The 25943-nt window shown below is 36.9% G+C and overlaps 1 protein-coding gene across 15 annotated transcripts in view; it reads right to left on the bottom strand.

Annotated features, from left to right (window-relative positions):
- Window positions 1-25943, bottom strand: part of LOC129577783 (5-hydroxytryptamine receptor 1) — a 112100-nt gene that overhangs the window by 30319 nt on the left and 55838 nt on the right. For 14 of the 15 annotated variants that reach the window (XM_055465357.1, XM_055465361.1, XM_055465358.1 and 11 more), the window contains one exon: window positions 13384-13436. The exons of the other annotated variant lie outside the window; for it this stretch is intronic. The gene's annotated coding sequence lies outside the window, so the exon portion shown is untranslated. The remainder of the gene's footprint in view (window positions 1-13383; window positions 13437-25943) is intronic. 15 annotated transcript variants of the gene reach the window in all.

Genomic DNA, 25943 nt, shown 5'->3' with positions numbered 1-25943 from the left:
GAGAGAGAGAGAGAGAGAGAGAGAGAGAGAGAGAGAGAGAGAGAGAGGCGCATACACTACAAAATCCAGCAAGCCCTGATGCGTCTAATCCACTTTAGTACTTCCAATCTATGAGAAATGTGTGATGGCATTTCTTTTGATTAATGTTTTCTTCTATTTGCATATGCATATTTCATCGCAGAAGTCGTTCATCCGGAATATCGGCTACGGAGTCTGTCGCATCATTGAATATTTCAATTTTCGTGAGTGAAAAGTCTTATTTAGATTGCATTCGTTCGATTGCCGCTTTGCGAAGGCGATGGTGCCTCAAAATGCTTTTATTTGCATGAACTTGAATGATTACTACAATTCGAGTGAAATCGAGAGAGAAGAAATAAGACCACAGAGCGTCGCTTCGCTCCTTTCTGCGTTCTTGAGTTTTTAGTTACTTATTCTATTTTGTTGTTTCACAACAAACTATTTTTTGGCGCACTACATGACATATATTTCATCAAAGTAACTTCGAAGTAATATATTTATTTGCAACAAAGTACAGAAAAAAGATTCTCAGTTATTTCAAAAATGAATTACATGATCTTGGTTTTATTTCTTTTTTGAAATATACTGCCACTATTTAAATTAAATAAAAAATATGAGCATAAAATTCAAATTCACCATAATTTGTTTCATCAATCAAAAAGCATTAAGAAAAAAAAGCAGATTAGTAGCTTTACATTTCATGTAGTGCTAAGGAGGGAAAAAGAGGAGAGAGAGAGAGAGAGAGAGGGGGGGGGGGGTAGAGGAGATTAGACAAAAACAACGGTTGCACACTTGATGGAATCTTAATAAAAGGAAATGTGCAGAACAGATCATTACGATTAAACGACTCGAAGTACGACATTCAGATAAAATGTGTTTTGCTGTCTGTGGGCACGGTGTTTGTGTACTGGAAATCACATTACATCTTCATTTTTAGATACGTTTCCGTGTATCGAGTGTGTGTACGTGAGTGTGCGCGCAACCTCCTAAATCCACCTCAATAAATCGGTTTGATGTTCGTTTTGGTTTTGTTTTGGCTTTGGGTTTGTTGCGATATAAACATAAAAACGTAAAGACGCTTTTGCGAATAACACGTTGGATTTTGTGTGTGTGCTTCCAGGTGAAACATATTATCGAATGGGTGAGAGATATCGAGTTTTCGCCAACGCGCTAGATTCGTTTAATGTCCATAATATCAGCTGTGTGTAGTTAGTTTTGTGGCAAAGACCTTTTTTTTCTGTTTAGCACATGACGTTTATTTTGATGCAGAATGACAAACCAAATGGATTTTCACATTCATCAAATCTTTCGCAGAGGTTACAAGGTACCAACTGAAATCTTCGGTGATTCTTTGGCATGCATCAGACGAAGAAAGCGAAAAGAGTGAGATAGACTGAGAAATAAAAGGAAAAACAAATTAGATAGAAAGAAGTCAGAGTGCAACCTCGCTCACCAAAATACCTTTCGTATCGGCCGACAAAAGTAACAAGACATATGTCTTCGCATGAATATTTATGGCTACAGTGTGATACATTTACTGATTACGGTACATATTGATGTTGCAAAAACATTGGGCCAAAAACCGAAAGCAGTGAAAAACTGTTTTTGGTATCATCGTGAGCACCACGAAGGGAAAAAAGCAGTATGAGTATTTATGCGGCGGTACGATCTGTGTGTTGTGTATTGGGTAGTCTCTGGGAACGAAGCAATATTTTACGGATATTGCATTACTCATAGTGATGGTGATAACGAACAAATATACGGCGGATCGTAATGAAAAAGTAACGAAAAGCCAACGAAGGAGCAAAATCAATGGGAATAGCGTGTGGAAAAAGAAAATCGACGGCATTTGGAAAGACGAAAACGAGAAATAGACAAAAAGGAATATTTCACATGTCATTTGGGTCAACTATTTTTACTTCATGCTCAATACACCTCGTCGTGCAAATGTTCGTGCAGCCCGAATAAGGATCTGAAATACAAATTTGTCGTTTGATTTTATAACGGTAAGCACACGTTCTTCACACTGAATTACCTGCCGAAAAAGTGGAAAGCAGAAAATATATTCACATTCACATACACAAATCCGACAACTCATTGTTGGCATTTGATACATTACAAGCAAGCACAAAAAAAGCTGATAAATTCCATTGAGTTGGTTGGCAAAATTCAACAAGAGGGAATCAGAGAGCAAATAAAAATACCGATAACATACTTAAAGCATGTACATTTAAAGGCTAAAGGTTGGTAGCGTCAAGATACCGAACATAACATAAAACACCACAACGCTTTTTTTGCGCTCTCTGTCACTTCCTTGGCAAGGTAAAACATTAAGGAAATATTCATGTTGCTTCACAGGTTTTTGCTCTCTATAATATCGCGCCCGTTGTACCTATGTTTTTTGACTGCACAACGTGTTGCTAAATGGATTGATGTATTTATGTTGTGTGTGTGTGCTTTCGTTCGTTGTGCACTGTATAAACTCACAATTATTTTTAACGAGCATGCAAACTTCATATCGGAAGCAAAATAAACTAAATTAGCAACTATGTGCAATGTTGAAATATTTCACCACATTTCATCACGAGAGCAAGCGAGCGAACGACAGAGAGAGAGAGAGAGAGAGAGAGAGAGAGAGAAAACGAATATCAAAAAAAGAGAGAACTCATCGACTCATTCCATCCAAAATGTATAATGCGCGAAACATCCGCGCGACGAAAATCGCAAAAACCGTGCAAATAGTAATGGTGAAAACTGAATCGTTTCAGCCGAAATAAACGAGCACGTACACTCAGCAACAGCACATATCTTCAAATCGCATTAGTCGATGTTAATCGTTTACAAGCCAACTGAATTTTGTAGAATAACGAATGGCATCCGTTTGTAAACATCAAATATCATTTGGCTGTGCAAAGAGAGTGAGTGAATGGATGGGTGGGGGGAGAACGCGAGAGTGAGCGGGAGAGAGAACGAGAATTGAGAGCAAACAAGATGGGCGAACCTGCAAGTACTAACCACGATTCTGGGCAATGATTTTCCTTGTAAATGGAGTGAGAAAGCAAGTCGGAATGCATGTTGAATGTGGAAGTGCTATTCTGTCAATATTAATGGAACAAAAAGTAATGAGTTTCACACTCGCACTCATTCCCACTTTAACATACACACACAAACACATTGACGAAACATGAATTTGAGATGAAATGCAAAGGAAAATTTGTTCACACGAGCAATTCTATAGCGCAATGAATGCGCACGAGCGCGTTCACTAGAACATGCATGTGACATAAATTGAAGTCTAAAAACACATACAGTGAAAGAGAGAGAGGGAGAGAGAAAGAGAAAGAATGAAACTTCAAAACATTAAAAATCAAAACTAACAATTATGCGCGCGAGCCAAAGCGAATGGAAATTTAATTTTCACGACGAAATAAAAATTAAAATCCGCACGAAAAGCGGCAATCATAAACAGAACTGTACAACGGTTCCCATTGCATTGCAAGCGAACAAGTAGAACAATAAAAATCCCATATAAATAATGCCAATCGCATGCATGAACATTACGAACGTTTGCGTTTCGGTTTTATTTTCCCTTTATTTTCTCCATCGGATTTGAAATTAAATGCCTGACGTGCAATGCCATTAATGTGTACGTTGTTAGTTCTGATGATCATTTACGTTCAACAATAAGAAAATTACATTACATAGCAACAACATTCGCTATAGATTTTCTCTCTCACTCTCCTGCGCGCTCACCGGAATATCGGAAAGATGAAAAATAGAAATGGAATAACGCATTTTCAATCGAATGCAATTATAATCTGTTTGCATTGATTGGTGAACACGATTGGTGAGCTTGGGCTTCATCAATTATGTGTGCGCGTCTCAAATCATACATATGACATCGAAAATGTGCTCCAACATTCATACAGAACCATCTATTTTCAGCTATCTAAATATAGTCCTGGCATGAAATGAGCAAGAGCCAAGGGTCGACCACACTTTCTCATTGCTCTCTTGCTCTCCGTGACTCTTTCTCTTTCTCCCTCTCTTCCTCTTTCGCTCATTCTGGTTCATTCTTGAATAATTAAGGAAATTGTGGTTCAACTCAAACCTATAAAAGTGGTGGCCATAAAAAAGTGGTCAATTTATTGAGACGATGGAGCGGCACGCCTTTCCATGCCTCATGTAAACAATTCTTCATGAAAAACAAATAAAATATTGGTAGTGGATCGTTTTTGTTCGCTTTATTAGAAATTGAAACCTGTTCTAAGGTTAAAAATGGATAATTGCGAAAGTTGCGATGATGTATTCGATTCGATGTTTCGTCGTTATTACGTGTTCCAATTATGTGAATCGCACTTTCAAAATAATCATGTTAAAACTAAAAGTAGAATGGAATGAATATCGTCGCTATTCAAGCATTAAAATCAATTTCCAGCAACTGCTGTAGTATCGGTACGAATTGAATCCGATTTTTATGCCAATGCAAAAGCGAAACCAAATCGGTGGTAATTTTCGCAATTTTTATTTAATTTCAGCGTTATGGAAACGTCGCGCTTTTGTGTCGATGAAATGTGCCAATGGAACCATTTAAACTGGCTGGAATGGCACAAAATTGACGTCTGAATGTCGGTGTTATTGCGGTGAAACGTCTCACTTGTGATTTAATCAATGCGATAGATATTCGATTATTTATTCAAAAGCCCATTCACCAGAATGTTATATGTCTCCCTTTCTCACCCACTCTCTTTCTCTCTCGCTTTGTGTTGTTTCATTCTCCCTCACTCGGCACAAATAATTTTGGAATTACACCCAGCGGAGATGATGCTGTCAACCGATGAGCATTGAGCATACTTGTGTGGTTGTTGTGATTTTTTATGGCTGAAGTTCTCGAGACGAACGAATTTTGTGGCGCGGGAAAAAATTATATTCAAAAATGAAATGAATTATCCGCATTGACTTTATTTCGGGTATTAAAAACGGAGAGAGAGAGAGAGAGAGAGAGAGAGAGAGAGAGAGAGAGAGAGAGAAAGAGAGAGACATTTTGGCAATGAGATGACACATCGCATGTTTGTGACAGCAAAAACGGAATGAAAAATGTGCAATAAAAATTTATCGAATACTGAATACTGAATACCACGTTCTGTCTAAGCCATTTCCATTTGGAATTACTTTGATTGTCGATGGCAATTTTTGTTTTTATTTTGTTTTTTTTTTGGTTTTATTTATCTTTTTTTTCGTTCTGTTCGTCAGTATACGTCGTTCGACTTTTGCATTCGCATTTCACAAAATTAGAATTTCGATCAAGTTAGAATATTTACATTTGCACGTTATATAATTATAGTTGGATTTGCATAAGCAATGGAAGGCAGAGAGAGAGAGAGAGAGAGAGAGAGAGAGAGAGAGGGAGAGGGAGAAAATAAAAGTCAAGAAACCTCGGGTTATAACAAAAAATTCCTTTCGTTGATTTCTAACCAGCCAACTTATTATTAGTATACAATGTGCAGATTTATTTTTGGCGTATTGACATACGAGAGATGATTTGTGGCATTTGTACACACATCAAACACAAGAAAGAAAAAGAATGGAATAATATTGTTGCGGTTTTTTGTTTGTTTAATTTTCAAACTATGGCAAACTTCAATCCAAAACGACCTACCACATTAACTTATTCCAATTTTATTTGAAACCGATCGTTACAAACAACAGAAATTCCAACAATATTTGCAAAAATCACACAACGCTTTTTAAAATAGAATTGTAAAACTATAACATCAAGCGGCTAATGTAGTTCATTATTTTGATTGGTCGTTTTTCATTTTCTGAACTCGCGCTGCTTCGGCGTTTTGTGTTTTCTCTCGCTCTGTCTCTCTCTCTGGTATTTGTTGTTTTTGTTTTGTTTTGCATTTCACAAGCCGTCTTTGTTCCGCTTCTTCGAGCTGAACAAGAGCCATATAATTTGAAGTAAATAATCATAGGCCACACCATTGATGTTGCTTTTATGACTATTTTTCACGCGAGCTCCATTGAAATTCGGAAATTTATCAATAATTGGTGTCGAAGGCAACTCCGAACAGAGTTTGTCTTGGCGCTGAACGCGCCTCAAGGCAATTTTCATTCCGACGCCTCTCAGTGATTCGAATGGAACGTCTTTGAAATGTTTACATTGTTTCCCGGAACATAAGCTCGACAGCCGGCTCTTCGAATGAGCGCTATACTGGTTTTTGTTTATTCTTGGAAAAATAATATTTTTTCTGTGTTTAAGATGCGAATGCAGTTTTGAATCCAAGCAAGACATCACATTTATTGAATTTGAGAGAAAAGAAAACAGTGAAATCGATATTAATGAAACGTTGCAACATTTTCGATTGAAGTTGCACAATGTATTTTGGTGGTGGTTTTGAATTTTCGTTGCCAACAATAATTTTCGTCTTAAATGAGGAAATCGACTAAGAGTGAATGGCAATGTCGGAGAGTGTTTTTGGAACTTTGTCGATAAAGGCGTGTGTGTGTGTGTGTGTGCGTGTGTGTGTTGACGGATTTCAAGAATCTCCATCTGAAATATGTGTATGCTTGAGGAAACAAATGCTTTCGGCTTATCGACTTCTTTTCTTTTTCTCTTTTTCTAAGTGCGGCACAGCAATTTGAGCATCATCGCGATTACATTTGTTTTGGCTCACAAATCTCTACCTCTTCCGCTCTCTCTCTCGCTCTCCCACTCATACATTCCATCCACATGTTTTGATAATATATGCTGCTAGTTTTTCCCTTATCCCATGCCAGACCATAACAAACGCACACACAACACTAATATTACGAATTATTAATATTGGTTGCGAGGAGTTCAAGACGCAACTTAGACATACTTTGGTGTTGATGGCGTTGTGTGTTGGCTCTGTATGTGTGTAGCACGGTATCGTAATATACGTTGTATTGCATGCAGCAAAGAACAAATTGCCCATGTTCGTATGTTCGCACATGACACATTTATAATGTTTACAAGAGTCGAATGCTTGTACCCCCAGAAATTTATGTGTAACAAAGTACAGTGAGCATATACAGACTCAAATCCACACAGTACAGATATATCCATTTTCATGCTCATTTTCGGGTGGCGAGAGGCGACCAACTTGGAATCACACGCACAACAGGCACACGCACAGTCGCACATACACTGCAAACAACCGCATAAGATCATCAGTTCACCGACCACGAATATTTATTGCCATGAAATTCGCAATGCCAACGGAATTAAGCGTGTTTTGTGCTGTTGACTTTCATTATATTGTGCGCTCGAGAGCAGCACACAATCGAATGGTGGCTAACAATCAGTCACTTGGCATAAGTTGGACATTTTTATGAATTCTTCAAAATCGACTTTGCTTTCATGCTTCTTCTGAACAACCAATGTCCCGTTTCATTTTCGACTGTACTTCCCTTTATTTGAGTATTGTTGTTGTTGTTTTAGTTTTTATTGATGGAGCTTTCATTGCGAGGAAAAGATCATTAGTATGTGTGCTCAATGTGCATACCGTTGTCCTTCTATCTGCTTTGCCATTTTCATTTAGTAGAACGGTTTTTTTCACCATAGTTTTTCTTATTAATTCCATCTACACTATACAATGGCAATACTGAAAGCTAACGATCGTGCATTTGGAATGTTTTCTATTTGTGTTTCTTTTTTCATCATCTTCTGTTGCGGACTTGTTGTTTCTTTTGCCAGTGCCATTGCTTTTGTCATTCGGTGCCATTAATGCCTTGTAGCTGGTGTTATCTTGCCTGGGACAAATATCAACGTAAACACGCCATCATGCATTTTTCCCCATTGACAAAGTGTCTCATTCTATCTTTCCCATGCTCTCGCTCTTTTTATTATTGTTGTTGTTGTTGTTGTTGTTGTTGTTGTTGTTGTTGTTGTTGTTGTTGTTGTGTACTTCGGTTCGGTTCGTTCGCTTCGCTTCACGATGTGCTTTCGTTCGCCCATTTGCTTATTTACGCATTCTGTCTTTTTTACTTGTATGTTATTCTCGGAGCAGAAGCTTTTATCGTTATCGCCTTTTTACTCACTTATGCGATAAGGAATGCGAACCGCTGCAAGCGCTGTCCATTGTACCATTGACCAAATAATAACCGTAATAAAATATTTTGAAGAAGATACTTGATTTCGTTAGTGTCATCTTCAACATTGTTGCACAATCGTTGTCATTAAGATAGAAATGATGCTTGCAGTCCGAGTGGCCGAATGCTTTTTGGTTTTGTTGTAGATGAAACCCAAAGACCCACTCAATCCAAACAAGAAAACCATGTGCAAACTGAGCGCATCAACAATAAATTGTGTGTCGGTTTTTGTTCCATTAGCTATTGAGAGACAAATGACGAAAGTTGAACATCATTTGTAATTTATAAATTTATAATCAGAAGTCTGAAACGAATTTTCTGTTGATTTTGCTTTTGGCTTCCATTCATCAAGCCCTGCTTACGAATTGTTCACGTTTTTGTTAGACTGCGATGAAAGATACTGAGATACTGTGTGTGCGTGTGCGTCACACACATGTGACGCATGGATGTTAAACAGCAGCAACAGCGCGCGCGTCCGATAAATATCGTCATCGTAAAAATGTATGCGCCCGGATACACACACACACACAGCACTAAACCAGTTTCATTCGCCTTCATTTTAATCTCTGGTCATTATTTGCGTTTCCCTCACAATCCATTCCGTCTTTCCAATTTTCATCTTTTTATCGACGTTTTTGTCTTTGTCTCAGTTATCTCATAATGATTAATTAACAAAGCGCAAAAAGGGCAAAAACAACAACCAAAAGGAGAACGTTCTCTTCTTTTTCTCTTCATCTCTCTCATACACACACACAAAGCAGAGATTCAATCCTCGAAGCAATGGATTACACACGGATAACAATACGACAATAACAAAATGGAAAAGATAGAGGGAAAGGCAACGTTTTCAAATGAAAGCTGGCAAGAGCTTGTGAGCGCAAAAAATAGTCTTTTGAAATAAGACACATAATTCGTCACAAGGAGATTCTTCTATTTATTTTGCTGTTGAGCGAGCGCTTCATAATTTTAAGTATACGGAAAAAAATGTACACCGTAAAATGCGAAATGTTTAATGATTCTCACCTAAAAAAAAGCACAAAAAAACCCGGTTTGTTATCAGTGAGAGTGTGAGGAACAGAAAACTGCCATTCTTTTTAAAAAAACATCCTTAAATTCCTCGACAACAATCTTGACGATGTGATTTCCCGTTCCGTTGCCCATAAATCGCTCTCATTTCGACGTAATGAGAATGTTCTGAAAATATTAATTAATTAAAAACCATAAACACGGTTATATTAACCCTGTGTCGCCCGCTAATTCTTTTCGCAATTTCAATTTTCATTCCGTTTGTTCATTGCGTTGAATATTCACCGCCGACGATAACATTTTTTCCATCCTCGAAAAGTGAATGATATTTTTTATCACTCTCCCTCTTTCTCTCTGTCTCTCTCTTTCTCTTTCGACTGACTGCAGATTGGCTCGCATTTCCAACAAGAATTTGAATATTCTCGTTGAACGTAATTTCGGAGAGACGATTCTCCGGTGACTCCATACGAACGCATGTCCGGTAAAAGATAATTTTTCAAGCATAAAATGCCCCTTATCTCAAAGGCATTCGGAATCCAATTCCGTTTAGGCCATTAGCGGGAAAAAAAATAGCAAACTTGCTTGCATTCCAATCTCGATGAACTCGAGTTGAGATCGTTAAAATGATTGTGCTTATAACTCAGTGCCTTAATGTTCAATGCCCAGCTGGTGGTTGACTGACTGGCTAGTAAGTAGACTTGACTATGACCGACAAATGAAATGCCAGAGCACAAATTCAATGAATTTGAATATAAATTATAGTAACGGCGCGTGCGATCTGGGCACTATCAGAGGAGCAGAGAGAAGAAGAAAAAAACCACCAGCAACAACAAAATCAAACAAACGAAAGAGATAAATAAAAAATGGCAGTTGCGAGAGAGGTAGAGAAAAAGAGCGATAAATCGATTTCCGGGAACAAAACTGCTTTTCCATTATAATATCCTGTTAATCGATTTTTCATTGTAAACAGCGATGATGATGTCAACGATGACGACGATAAAAACATCAGGTAAACTTCGTTCGTGTTTGTACACATGCACACCATTTTGCATGCCGATTTTATAGGCTGCTCAGTATTCATATCCATAAAACGAGGCTATTTAGCATGTTTCTTTTTTTTTTCTACACTGTATTCAATATTCTATGGTCAATGGAGCAAAATGTGCATCGTACGGCTGACTACGTTCTCCGTTGTTGCGATTCGAATGGAATGGCACGCTTTGCATGCTTTGCGACATCTGATTCACATTCGATAATAAAATACGTGCAAATTTAATTTTAGTTCATTGCTTGGCGTTATCTTCCGTTATTTTATATCTATGCCTATATATTATTGTGTGCGAGTGTATGGTTTTTCTTTTTTTTTGTTGTGATGTGCTGCGATCATAATATATATACATAAACATATACATAATATCGGCAATGCAGAATCAAATGACATAAATCGGAACGTCTCATGTTTGCCTTTGATTTGTTTGCTCTGATAGTAAAATTGCGATAATTTTGCTTACGTGCAGCTGTACCGTGAATTAAATTGCATCGGAAAAAGTGGATTTCTCGCATGGAATCATCATCATCATCAGAAATTATTTTAGATGCGAAATGTTCGTGCTTCCAATATCTTCCTAGTTGTGTGTGGCTTTTTTTTATTTGCTGGAAAATGTTCCGAAATTGAAAAAGCAAAACAGATTACATCAGCTTGGTATTCATATATACTTGACGCATGTACAATGTACGTATAATGCCAACTTCTGGCCATCCATATGCGAGCTAATGTTAGGTTAGCCTGCTTCGGCTCGAACTGTTCGGAATCCGTATTCGAGATAGAATGTGGGAGGGAGATAGCGTGCGGGGAAGGAAAGAAGAAGCCAAAGCCAAAAACGAGAGATAAGAAAAAGTCCATTTCAATAAATAATTACTCAATAAAACGAACTACTTTGATGCAATTACAGTGGGCTGCATGTGACTGTGGCATGCATACAGATATGCAGACATATCAAATTTTGCTGAGATACGATTTACTAACTCTTAACACGCAATAAATGCTCCCGTTGAATATACAGTAAATATATGCACGCGCGCTCAATCCATATAATACGTGAACATGCCGTGTTTGGAGGCCTGGATTGAGTGCAAAATATGCAACATGCTCGTGTATGCCACACACTCTCTCGCTCGAGCTCAAAGTATATTCTTGATGATTTTCTTTAATACTTAAGCTCTCTGCACCGAATGCAAGCATTTTCGAGCATGTGTATGCACCAATGCCCTATCTGTTGTGGTGTGCTTTCAACACTCAGCTCGGCCCGTGTGGTTTCTACACGGGTTTTTTTATTGCCTTTGCCTTTTTCTCTTTTCGTTGCATTTCAGTAGCTACTCTTACATTATTTTCCTCTATATTCCGAACATTAACATCAAAGCGAATAAAAAAAAATTAACTCCGGAAATTTTTTTGTGGCATGTTGTCCTGATAAACATGTCTAACAAATTGCTGGCAAAACCGATGAAAGAAACAGACGACTAAAACGATGCTTACAACGAGAAACAAAACGCAAATAGAAAGAGTTCCTATTACGTTTGCCGCTTTTGAAACGGCTGTGAAAGTGAACGAATGGATGGAAAAAGATATATGTAAAGGCAGAAAAAAGAAATGAAAGGGAGCTAGAGAGACATGGTTCTAAAGGTGTGAGTAAGACGAATGTCGAAAATGGAAAGTGAAAATGAACGAACAGTCATCGTAATTTAGTGATGTAATTACGGGCACTTTGAGTTTTGCAAAGTGAAATTACAGAAACGCCAACGAACAAAGAATACGTTCAGTAAAATGCTTTCAACGTTGGTTGCCACCGTCGTCAAACGATGACTACAACGTACGCTCCAACCATCATCCATAAAAAGAAATGCAAACAAATTAACAAAGCAAAGCACAATTCGTGTATCGCATTACAGGCCATTTTAGTCGTTTCACTGAGCTTATAATATGGACACATTACCATACAAATTTTTAGAAAGTACGTTAAAATCGTTTGCTGGTAAATCTGGGGGGAAGCTTGAAATAGCGATAAAATAAATTTTTCTCTGTTTATGTTTTTCTGCTTGTTTGCTGCAAAAGCCGCCGAAAATGAAACGAACACGGCGCGGCGCACACATAGCAAAAGCAATAGATCATCTTCTCTTCTGTTTTCTTTTTATTTTGCGGGTCGAATCGAAATTGTTGTCCTTGCAACACATAAACAATCAGAACTCATCAACATTACACGAATATTTCATATGCGCACACAACAGAGTGAAATGAGCAGATAACAATAAAGTCGAAAAAAATATAAATGGTTAAGCTCTGTATGAATAGTAAGTAATAAAAATTAATGGAGAAATATCAGCGAAATGATTATGCATAATATTTGAAGCAACATAACAAAGAAAGAGATGTGAGCATAAGGAGCCATCATTACTCGCGTACTTATGACACACAATAATGGCAGCGCAGCGCTTGACGAGCTTTGCACTGCATTGTGGTATGTGATTAAACGGACGACGAACAAACGAGTACGCACACATCATCCGCGAAGAAGTGCGCGACTTATTTGCAAGTCAATGCCAATGTGACGTATAAATTATGATCGGCAACCTCATGCTAATGAGCGAACACTGTTTGCTACACAACAGAATAAATATTGTACGCTACATGCACACAAAGATAAACATAAACACTCACACACCACGTTATTATCTAATTAGTCTTGAAATCTTGTAAGCCAACGTTCATATTTTCTTCTGTCGCTTTTTTTCGGTATATTTTCGTTTTTTTTTCTGTACTGTTGACGTGAACTGCGCCTGTTTATATGTTTTTGTTACGCTAGTTTTGATTTCAATTAAGATAAATGATGGTTTTATTGGTGCCAATTGCAAGCATCAACCGACAAATGATCAAATTTCGCCAAAAAAAATTACAAAGCGAATTCCTGTCGTTATTTATAGCTTTGACAGTGAATTTGCTTGTCATATTTGAATTTTGTAATTTTTAATTCAAATAAAACAATCACACACAGACAGAATGAATTCGTGTGCACACACACACACGCACACATACCGAACACTGAGTGATATTTCACTTTCTTGCTCTGAGAACCAAAAAAACCAGCGAGAGAAACTCAGAGTCATTTGTGATTGCATTTGACAATGAATAATCTTTACTCTATCGATTAGTTAATTTTAGCTTACCATTCTTTGTTTTTATTGCGCTCTGCAGCACTCGTCGCAATTTCGTTCATTCCCTGTGAAGACAACAACAACAAAGTGTTAATCGCTAGCTTAATTGATATTTCATATGATTCATCGTAGTAATTTTAATTTTAATTTCTTACAAAACAAACATAGCTTTTGTGGTCGATTATGAATGGCACATTCAAGCGAAATGAACATAAAATTTATCAACAAAATTAAGAAAAATGAAGAAATACATGGAAAGAGAGAAAGAGAGAGGGGGTAAACATACAGCCTGGAAACTTGCCCCAACATAAATCTTGATGCATGCAGTTAATACGTTATAAAGTTGTCAGACATATAGTACACACCCGTCTCTATATAATTTATTAAGCTATGGAAAATGCCTGGGAATAAGTGAGACTCACAATTTCACGATTAATATCGGTCTGAAAATATGGTTTGCTTGCTGCACCACCAACAGCAGCAGCAGAGGCGATGAAACAGTTTGCATAAGCATGCTTGACAAGCATTGCTTGTTTATCAGTCCCAAATGCAACGTGTTGAACAACTCAATAAAACGTCGACCGTTATGCATCATCTCAATTTCGGTGCTGTCAAGAGAACACACTTTTAAGAGCATACGTAAAAACGTGAAATTTTCGTTGTGTCAATTTGAATTTTCATCGTGAACTGGCAAACTGAATACTTCAGCATAAATTTATATCATTAGGTGGAACTTCGGAATTCCTTGGAAAAACACAGAGCTTTGTCAAGGAACTTTTCGCATTGTTTCATAGTAGGTTCAATCAAGTTCAAAATAAGGAATATTCTTTGTGAGTATTTTGTACTTAATAACCTCCACCGTAATGATGGCATGCACCGAGACATCTCACGCTCTCTCACTCTTCCCACGCAAAAAAATTTCACAAATTCGTGTACAGCAAGATCAATCATGGCTCCGCTGATTTTTTTCTTCTTCAAATGTGCTAGCAAGTGTCTTAATGCGAGCACAAATGATGCAAACTGTGCGGATTGTCTGTCAAAATGGTACCTTGATTGAAATATTTTTGCTCGTACAATACGTAGCAATTCATTTCACGCGATAGACACATTAAAAGTACACTTCTAATGACGAGAACCCACCAAACGGCTATCGAATATAAAACGACCATCTAAATTGCTGCAACTAAATAGGAATGTGATGAGAGAAAAAAAAATACATCAACATTCTTTCAATTCGAGTGATGTAAGCGAGAGAGAAAAACATTCGTGCACTCGAGAGAATTTCAACATGTTAAATGAGGTCCCTCAACGGAGGATTCGTTTTGGTTTTACATTTATAGGAAATCGTTTAAATCGTGTTTCATTTAAGTGTTGACTGACATTTCCAACTTCACTCATTTCGAATTTCTCGTTCACCAAGTGTAATTAGCCGTATTAAATGTGGATAATGTGCATAAATCACGTCAGAAATAAGACTTTGTTACCCAGTTCGCTTTGATTGGATGCTCTCAGTAGACCCATTTTTTTTTCTTCGTTCATTCAAGAAATTACATTTCCATTATTCTACTGACTATTCTACGTCTACTGAACTCTAGTTCTTTGTCTTCTTCGTTTTCTTCTCCTTGTTCACTTTCGCTCCAATAACTTGAGTGAGATTTTCACTCGGTACATCTGTTTTCGGAGAATAGAATGCATGAGATCAAATTGAAGCAGACATAAATAAGTGACATTATTTGTTCCATATGCATGGACTTTATGCATCACATGTGCACCAGAATGTGTATGTGTGCGTTCTATCGATTGAAAATTGTACCAAAACTACATAAAACGAGTAACCAGACAGAGGAAATCGACGAAATCAGCAGCAAAAGTATCACAACAGAAAATAGCAACAATATTCCGGCTTGCGAGTGTGTTCAAATGCTCTGCAATCTTTTCATGGCTTAAGTGTGTTTGTGTGGATCTATGTACAAAATGCAATGAGTGCAATCATTCATGGATCCGCACATATTGCGTTAGTATTTATCCTATTATAAGCTCGTAAGCGCGTTCATAGTGAACCGAAGTGTTCGGCCCCATGCAAGGAATCAAGTAGGCGAAAAAAATTCAATCTCAACATCAGGCAATGGATTTTACTTCATGTGACACTCGAAAATTGAATTATTATACTCCATGTCCAATGTACGGAAGAAAATAATGTAAAAATGTTGTTGAATGGCACCGAATGACGCACATATTTAATACAAAAATCACTTCGATTATAATTAATTTTCTGCCCGAGTACTGCTATTCACTCTGCAGCCAGTGTGCGCTCGTTGCCTCCATATTTATTAAATCGTAAGATTCCCAAGCTGAAAATTATTATGGAATAACGAGCGACGCCGTTGAGTGGAATGTGTGCTCTCACTACAGTGAGCTCCTAGCTGACTCAAGCGGAAAGCCAATTTAAAGCTGGAATTCAATTTTCCAATACCGGTTCTGGACAATGAGAGTACAGTTGCCGTATAAACTTTGTTTTCTTTGGAGCAAAATTAAGGTGATGAAAGATAAAAGCATTTCACTTTCACAATCAAGCGATGAAAGTATATGGATGGCCCTGGGTATAACATGCGGGCATGATCTTTATGAATTGTGTATTTTTCACATCGTTCATAAGCAAGTGTTCAAATAGAACATCATTCGCTTCGTCCGTCTGAACTCGTCGTTGACAGCAGTTGCGCACAGCACTCTCGCACAATCTATCTCGTTGGTTTTTCTTTATGTGTGTGTGTGTGTGTGTGTGTGTGTGTGTGTGTGTGTGTGTGAGTGAACCGAAATGAAGAAACAATAAATGTAGTTGCATCGAACATTAGGAAGTATGATTATTTCTAGCCGATGAGACAGAAAAAACGAGCAAATATCGAATGTCATAGAATAGTTTGGGTTCGTTATGGACAACGAAAAAATGATGAATATTAGAACGGATCTAAATGAATGAGATACGATAGAGTGCACGAAACGTGCGACGACCAAAATAGAAACATAAAAGTGATGGAGCTCAAAAAAGAATTGGTCATAGACAAAGAGACTGAGCAAAAGCACATATTTTCTTACACAATGGCCACAAACAATCAAAAAAGCGGCAACGATGGGCTTAAAAAGATGATCAATTCACAACAGGAGACACTATATATATATATATATATATATATATCTGTGCTAGCGTCGCTTCGCAAATATGTACGAAAGAACGGCATCTCACAGCATTGTAAGTGAATGTGATTGAATTTGTTTGTCTTTTTTCCTTCTCCTATGCCCGAACTATATAAAATCGAATCAAATATTGATTTCCCATTTGATTCAGTAAGGGACGTACAAAGATAGAAAACCCGTTCACATTTTCCTCTCTCTCTGCTTGGTTTCCGTCTATTTATGCTCTTCAATTCAATTCAATTCAATTCAATTCCGGCGGGTATGAGTATGGAACGGTTGATTTGTGTGGATAGCGTATAGCAACCACACTCAAATAGACAAATTAAGCATCGACAATGAATGGATGGTAGTGGAAAAAGACAAAGCAACAACAATAACGATGGAAAAAGAAATGAAAAGATAAAGAGGAAAAAGAACAATCACATATTTTCATTATTAAATTTGGCTTAAATCACCATTAAATTGTTTATATGGTCATGGTTTATAGCACAAACGAGAGAGAAAGCGTAGTAGCATTTGTCGTGATTTTCATCCACATGCAACGTAAATGCTATCATTTTCATAAGCTATCGATGCGTTGCGATGTTTCGTATTTGGTTCACTTTTTCATGGGTATGGACAACAATACCCAGCTTCTGTGGATCATCAGTCGAAAACAAAGCAAATTAAAACAAGAAAAACAGAGAGACGACAACTCGCGTTGAGCGGTGGGTATAACGCGTGAGCACGCTCTCAACTCTGGTCATCGACGGCGGCGACGACAACAACGGCAACAGTAGCAGCGGCAGCAGGAGTAGAATGTGGGTTCATACGACAAAAAGGCACAAATATTTTGCGCAAATTCCACGATGATTTATGCTTCTACTTTTGTCATTTGTTTCGCGAGATAAGAAGCATTATCATTGACTTTACATAATACCGTATCGAACATTATCCGGTCAATAAGTGCCGACAATCGAATTCCTCTTGAAATTATGGTAATTTTAATAGTCAAAAGATTGTTGAAGCAATCACGCGACTTAATCGCCACCATTTTACCACGAGCATTCAGCGGAAACGTGCATAACATGCGAATTATTTTGAAGTTTATGGTTCATATTTTTATGATGTATCAATCAGGCTTATGTGATTTGCTCCCCTTTTTTATTTACAACTAAATTTTGATATCATTAGGCTGGTTTTTCATTCATGCTTGCGTTGCAAGAAATGACAACTTGTCTCCCCTTTTTATTGAGAGGGAGGAAGAATGATGACTCTTAGTTGAGTGGATATTGTAATCAATCCTTTAAATTACCAAGAATGTGCGCAAAACATGTCGTTCGACTGTTTTGTATTATCATAACAATAATTTTACCACAGCGAGCAAGAAAGATTGAGAAAAAGGAACGTGCGACCAAGTTTCAACCATAGGCAAATCTACTGTAATAGCGGCCATCGATTATTAGTTTTCAATTTTCTTTTGCTTCCGTTGCCACATTCATTTTCGATTCCATTTATATGTATTTTCTATTCATGTGTGTAGTTTTCATTTGTATGCTTGCTTGACAGTGTTAAGTTGACATTCCTTTCTATTTTCGTTCGTCCCCTCTTGCGCACTCCGTCCGCTTTTTTTCGTGGACAAATCGGGCCGATTTTAATCAATTTCGATTCGGGGTGCGTTGAAGTCATAAATTGTTTGGGAAAAATTTTTGTGTTGATGTTTGCATAAATATTCCGCCCCGTTGCGGTCTGAAGTGAGTTGGGGCATACAATAAGATCAGTAAAAGTCATCATTGTTATAAGACTCGCATCGTTCGATATCAATATTATATGAATTAGAGGCAATATTTATTTTATCGCCTAAAAAAACAAATGCGCACACACATCTATTGATTTCGGCATGAATATGCATAAAAGCGAACATAATCGAGTTCATACTTGAGTTTTTTCTTCTTCTTCTTCTTCTTCTTCTTCTTCTTCTTCTTCGATTTTTCTAGCATACTTGGGTTCCGTTGAAGTTTTTTGCTTAGTATTTTATTAGTGTGATGAGAAAGTACTTTTTACTTTTGTCCCTCGTCTTTGTTGCGCACAACGAACCACTCTGTCTCCCATCATCATCATCCTAACCACTGAACCATATGACGAAGAGAAAAAGAACACTGGCATACACAGAGGCAGCTGTGTTTTAAACAAAAACAGCAACGGAAAACAAAAGCATCGGCGTTCAGTGTATTGACAAAAAAAAATCCGTTGAAATATTTCGCACGACAACAACAAATGAAATTAGGTTTTATACGTTCAACATAATATTTACAGAGAACAAACACGAAAACTTTTCCATTGAATGAAAATTTGTCATTTTCCTTGTTTCGCTCCCAATGCTGATTTTTTGCCGATTTTTCTTGTCGATTTCCTGCCCCTTGCCATTCAAGCAACATCTATCTTATTTTTTTCCGATCTTTGTCTCACATCCTTCTTTCTTATTATTATATTTGTTTTGTGTATTTTTTTGTTCTTTCTTCTCACTCCATGCATTCTTCTTTCACTTCCCAACATATTCATTGTGCAAATATTTGTGCATGAGCGACATTGGGAGGAAAAAAAACACACCGAAATAGAAAGCACAGAAAGTAAGGGGAAAAAACGACATTCCCAAGAATAGTAAAAATCATTACAAGCATTAGGATGAGTATTACTTTATTTCTTTGGAACGTCGTTGTCAGCGTTAATTCTCATTTCGGCAAATAATTTTATAGTCATCACATGTGTGTGTGTGTGTGTGTGTGTGTGTGTGTGTGTGTGTGCGAAGGAAACATTTGTTGACCATTATGATAAGCCTCTGAATTCGGCGCCAAAATGGCAAACGCTTCAAAAACCAAAAACCAAAATTCATCGAAGAATTTGTCAAAATTAAACAAAAAGAGAAACAGCAATAAAATTAAATTAAAATCTTAATAGGCAAAGGAAATATTCTGCCGCATTGGGAAGACAAACCGAACAAAAAATGCCAAAAAATTGAATATATTTTCAACTCAATACAAGAGCATTTATCCGGTCGAGATTAAGAAAACAATGCAAACAAATGGAAATGAATTTAGCATGCCTGGGAAAAGTTTCGTCAAGACAGACGCCGATTTCCCTCACACAAAACACATATGCAAACAAACAATTTATCTCTGTTTGAGAATTAAAATTAATTTTTTTCTTCCCTTCGTCATCCACTTGGATGTATGGATTCTTTAGCTAGAATTCATTAAAAAAACATAAACAGAGCGTTCACAGCGTTAATCCGTCGATCGATAAACGACAGCGAAGTAATGTTTCTCATTTCCTGCGCATAGATTAGCGGATGAGACAAAACATGAGTCTTCATCCTTGCCACGTTTATCAACATAGCATTGATGATTGCGAGTCGAATCGTGCCGAGTCAGTGTTGAGGAAAGGACGACAGACACAAAAAAAAGGTTCTTGTTTGATGCGACTGTTTTTTAATTCTTTTTCCATTTTATCAAATGGAATTCGAAGCGAGAAAAAGTTGAGCACCCAAAGAACGGAAGTTGGAATTATTTCAACTCGAACTTATAAATAGTTTGATTTTATTGTTTTTCGTTTTAGATTTCATTTAAATAATGATGAATGCATGACCGCTTTTTTACATCGTAACCGAGTTTTCCTTTCATTTTTTCTTTCAATTAATTAGGCAAATATCTCGGAAGCAAAAGAGAACAAGAAAAAAAACGTCTGAAAAGACCCTGTAAATGAATAGCCCAAAATATTTAAACTCTGATGACATTTGCCATGGCTCCACCAAAGGCTAAGCATATAACATTAAGTATAAATGACAGAACCGAAAAAAAAAGAAAAGTCGGATTTTTAATAATTGAAGTGTATACACCAACTTGACCCTTCATCCGAAGTTGTGAAACAAAAACGATCGCAACAACAATGTAGCAATTTTTTTTTCTATTCGACTCCCCCAGAAGAACACGACCATAATGGTTGTACGCGGTTGATTTTGATGTTAATGTGAATATATACTGTTTTTGCCTCTTTTCGCCCCAGTTGATGTTGCTTGACAAGCAATGCTTCTGAACGTGAAATGCCGAAGTATTAATTTCGTTTGTACGTTGAATGAATTCCTGATTTAAAAGTAAATACTTTTCCGATTTGTTGATACTGACATGTAGAATTTATGCTCTCTATTTGACCCTTTTTCCATTCACAAAAAAATGTCAAAAACGCCATGAACTCTCTCTCTCTCTCTCTCTCTCTCTCTCTCTCTCTCTCTCTCTCTCCTGTTCATTCATGAACTTAAAAATGCAAAGATGTGAAAAGACTAAATTAATGACTGTTTGACTGTGGTCTATCGTCACTACTGATTGTATACATTCCCAATGGAACCTTTTCTTGCATAAGCGTTATGACTATCGACGCATACACCTTCCTACCTAGGCATGAGCCTTTAATTTATATCCGCAAACATACAATAGATGAGAGAACACTCTTGAGATAGAAATGGGGAGGAAGGGAACGAAAGAGTGCGAGAAAACATCATTGTCAATAATTTCATTTGCTTCTCAACTCAGAGGACAAACACATTGCTGAGTGTATGTTTGCTAGGTTTTATGATTATTTTTTCTCCACATCGGTTAATCGGTGAGTGGAATAACGTGTCCCCGTTCGCAATTGCAAGTTCATGGAATATTGAAGGAATTTGTAATAATACGCTCACAATGTGAAACAAAGAATTGGTGCTGCTGAAGACGTACTAAGCTATATTTTCTCTCCATTTTTTCCCTATTGTTCACTGTGAATCATGTTGAAATGAAGTGTGTAATTTCATTGCAATCGAGCAATATAACATTTTATTAATGACATGAGGATCTTATGTGCACTAAGGTGTATAGCATTTGTACTGTATTTGAATTGTATTTTATTTATTTTTTGGTTTTAGTTTCTTTTTCCCGCGCTACATATTTACAATGTTTCAACAGCTTGATTGCGATAGATGGTAACAATTTTAGTTTCTTCACCGGTCGAAAACAGTTAAATATATGGGTAGTGTATTTTAATTTTTTACAGTGAAATTCACCATTTATTACAAACTCGACCCCAAACAATAGTAATAAAAAAACAAAAATGGCTGGTGACAAAAATGGATTCACGTAAGTGCAGCACACGTATGTACTTTTTTTTCAGCATAGTTGAAGTTTGAAAACGAGAAATTTGAAAATGCAATAAATCCGTTAACTTTAATGGGTTTGAAAATGGTTTCAACGGTAATATGAACTGATGTTCGCTTGTTTCAAATGTGTTCACATTTTCACAAATTCAACTATGCTTTGGCACTGGAAAATGTGTCAGCTTACACATTTGCCCATTTTACGCAGTAGTGTTGAGAGTGAGATGGAAAAGAAGGCGAAGTATTCTTTAAAAGAAAAAAAAAACAAAGTGAACGCACTATTGAAATTCTTCATAATTTTAGAACTTTCGGAAAATACGGTGAAGTATTCCGGTGGAAATATAAAACTGTTACTGGTATTCCTGTGAACAAAAGCTGTCAATGGAATGCACGCTTTGACAGCAATCAATGCCATCCGATCTAGTTCTTCTGTGCATTTCGTGTCAAACTTTGTTCGATTAAGATATATCCGATAAGGTAAGAGAGTATTTATCATTACGTGAGATATCTGCCCTAATCTAGAGACAATCGTCATGATTTTTAACGATGTCCTAAATCGTTGAATTTTTTCAAAAAAAATTATTCTCTCCAAAATGAAATTATTTTATTTGAACACAAAAATTGTGTTGAGATAATTTTCAAGTGTTGCTTGATGCTTGAAATTATCTAGATGGTTTCGGAAAGCGACCAATTTTCGTGATAATTTCGAAGTGTCGAGCGAGAAGTCGTCATCTTGTGAAACCCAATCCCGGAAGTATGGCCTCTCATGTTCAAATTTTCAAGAGCCTGCGTGGTAAGTGTGCGAAAAAAAAACAATTTGCTCTTGAACCGTGTATTTTTTTAGGCATTTTTCGAAAGAAATAAAAAATTCCATATCCAATTTCATGATCTGGAACAATGCTGTTTGGTTATGCAAATGGAAATATGCAATTAAATCAATTAACAAAGTTTGTGTGAGCATATGAAAGTTATTGCAGCTGTGGAATGGTTTCGATGTTTTTTTTTTGGTAAACAAAAATTCCAATTTCGCACTCTCTTTTGGATTTGACCGGTTTCGTTTGCATTTGCAAATGGTGCACTCATCTCGTTTACCTGTGATGCCATTTTTCTCTCTCTCTCTCCATCTCTCCATCCCATTTTTTATGCAGTATTACAAGCCATTAAGCAATTTCGTACTTCCATAAATTCAATTTGGAGTCGAGATGAAACAGAAATGCAATTATTTCATGATGATTCTTCGATCATTTCATTTCATGGTAATTTTTTTTTTGTGTTTGTATAACAAACAATGTGGTTGTGTGCACTTCAGAAGAAATGGTCAATTATTCCCGTGCATTGTATTCATAATGGAATATTCATCACCGTTTCTCAAAGTATTCGAATGTCGTGCACAATTTCAGAATGCAACACTCCAACTTTTGATAGTCAAAAGTCCATCACTAAAAGTACTTATAAATAGAATTTAAAAACAACCTCATACAAAATGCTAGGGGCTAGGAACAAGTTGTAAGATTCGCATATATTCATGCGTTCGTGGCTTTGTTATTGTTGTTATACACTCACTGCGCTGCGAATGTCCCGTATACACAATCACACGAATTCACAAATATTCGTATGGATTCGTCTCAAGCGCTTGTGTTCTTACCCCCTAGACAAAATGGGACGTAATTTAATTTTGCAAGGTATTTTTAGGTACGACAGGAACTCGACTCTTCTATGCAAAACGAGAATGCACTTTTTTTGTGTGTACATATTGTATGCAATACGACCAAAGCTTTGAGAATTTTCGGTGAATTGTGTCCTGTTTCGCAAAGATGTTGTCGATTTATGCTGCAATGTTGATATTATGATTGCAGTAGCCCAGCAACAATAAATAAATTATTTGTGGAAACCGCAATTCCCCCAAATCGTTGTTATAACGACAATTACAGTTCCTGTGTGTTGCAACAGTGTGTAACAAATGAAATTTATATTGTTGTGTAGCATAGTAAATGGGCACACATAAACACCTCTATATCCACACATTTTTTTTTCGCACAAATATTTTGTTTACCCAATTATCCGGCATGAGTTTTCATCATTTGATAGTTGAGGTCGAAAACCAAAACTGTTTTTTTTTTCAAGTTCAAACAATAGCAAACAGTTGCTGTGGATAAATGCAATTTATAGCTTGGCATTAAATAAATGTGCAGTATTCTATGCTAATGCATTCGATCAGATGCGATGCCGAGAAATACTTGCAATTGGATTCTGAAAGGTATGATTTTCATAATAACTCGACATATTACTCGGTGCACATATGAGAAAAGAGCTGGGTAGTGCGGTTGGAAATTGCTTAATGATCATATTTTGTTTTAGCGGTTTTAATCATATTTTAAGTTTATTTAACGATCTCTGAGAATACCACATTACGCTTTACTGTTTGTGTGCGGTGTGCAAATTAGGTGCATTAATTAAATATGACAACAGAGCGTAACAAAAACCATTCAAGTGAGCGGACTGAGTAGGACTGAGTATATGATAAAGAACTAAAATACATTCATACACATGAATTGTGTTGCTACGTGTGTGCTTGAGCTTTGCACGAGGTTTTTAAGTAATGCATGAGCACTTAAAATGTAGCCATACACTAAATTATATGGAACGGAAGCCGAGCTTGTATGTTTCAAGTGTATGTATGTGCTAAAGAGATGAGAGTGTGTGTGTGTGTGTGTTTTGATTTCATCTGCTTCCTTGATACGAACATAATTGTGAGTCATACACATTTTGAATAGGCAAATTTGAAGAGCGGCTGCGGTAGAGTGGGCGCAATTGTTGCAGCAATTTTTCTACTCTGAAATATATTGGTTTCCATTTACAAACTTGATCGTATTAATAATATTGGAGGCAAGCTCCAAAGAATGAACAATTACATTGAATCAATAACAACAATTTCGAATGAAACGATCGTGAAGCATATTTGCTATGCAACGAACAGGAATAATTATGCATAAATAACACGAATTGTGGTTTTTCAAGTGCTGTGGTTGAAATCCAGCCTTTTCTCCGCACTCTGCAGAATTAATTATGAATAAATTCGTAATCTGTGTGTACTCAATGTTATATTCTGCCAGTTGTCCAAACGACTATTCGCTGGCAGTTTGCCCGAGTGTTCGCACCATCGAATAAATTGCTCTGCTTGGACCCATGCCTGGTCGGTGGTGATCCTTTGTACCAATAATTTGATTTGCTCTAATAAATCAATTTGCTCTCACTTCTTTTTTCGTTGGCAAATGAGGAAAGCGTGAAGAAATGCGTAAATTTCATTTGAATGGCATGAAAACTCATTTATGAACCGGTTGCCATTGTAACCATGAACCGAATCACTCATTTTGTATCAATCGAATGATGTCAGAGTTGGGCATTTAGTTTTCATTAAACAAAATTCGCTTCCGAATGGGAATGGTCCCGAAAATGGTCGGCCTTGAGTTTGATGCACAGCACACGCACAGCCATCCGCATGATCGCTTTGATAAAGTGAGCGTATTGAGTGAACGAAAACCACAACGATATGTCAATTTCATCGAGTGATGTGTCTGGTTATCATGGTTTGCATACGAATTATAGGGCGCTGTTTTACATGCATTTACATTCAAGTGCCCTTTGAAATGCCACACACATACAAATACACACCGCGTTGCATCGACGCACCGAACAGCTGGTGTTCTGGTTTTATTGCAACCTTCATCATGCACGCCATGACGCCCATGTGCAATGCGAATACTGTAAACAGAATGTTTGTTATATCGTTAGAACGTTATACGAAAAATTGTAAAATTAAAATATTTCCGAATTAGTTTCAATTTTGCGAAATTGTTTCATTTTAATACCATTTCCAATATCAATCTACATAAGAGTGTGGGAGTCGTAATTGATGTGGGTTGGCTGTTGTGAATCCAAAGCACGCTTTTTTATGTTCATTTTCAATATGTAAGCCACCAAAAGAATGGATCAGTGAATCATATTGAGAAGGATATGGAATATACAAGAAAGACTAACATAATTTGAGACCTTCATTTCATAAAATGGTTCATATTTTTCTGGTTTCGTAAAAGGTAAAGATACATGTATGTATGACAGTTTGATCTAGTTTTTGCTCAGACATTTTTCGTTTCACCAATTTTTGTCAAGTTCTAGCACAGAATGAAGTTGTATCGTGTTTTCCAGAACCAGAAAAAGT

This window comes from Sitodiplosis mosellana, unplaced genomic scaffold, assembly GCF_009176505.1.
Source record: "Sitodiplosis mosellana isolate CC-2019 unplaced genomic scaffold, AAFC_SMos_1.0 Smas_scaffold_6226, whole genome shotgun sequence".
Lineage (NCBI taxonomy): Eukaryota > Metazoa > Arthropoda > Insecta > Diptera > Cecidomyiidae > Sitodiplosis > Sitodiplosis mosellana.
This window is presented reverse-complemented; position numbering and strand designations above follow the sequence as displayed.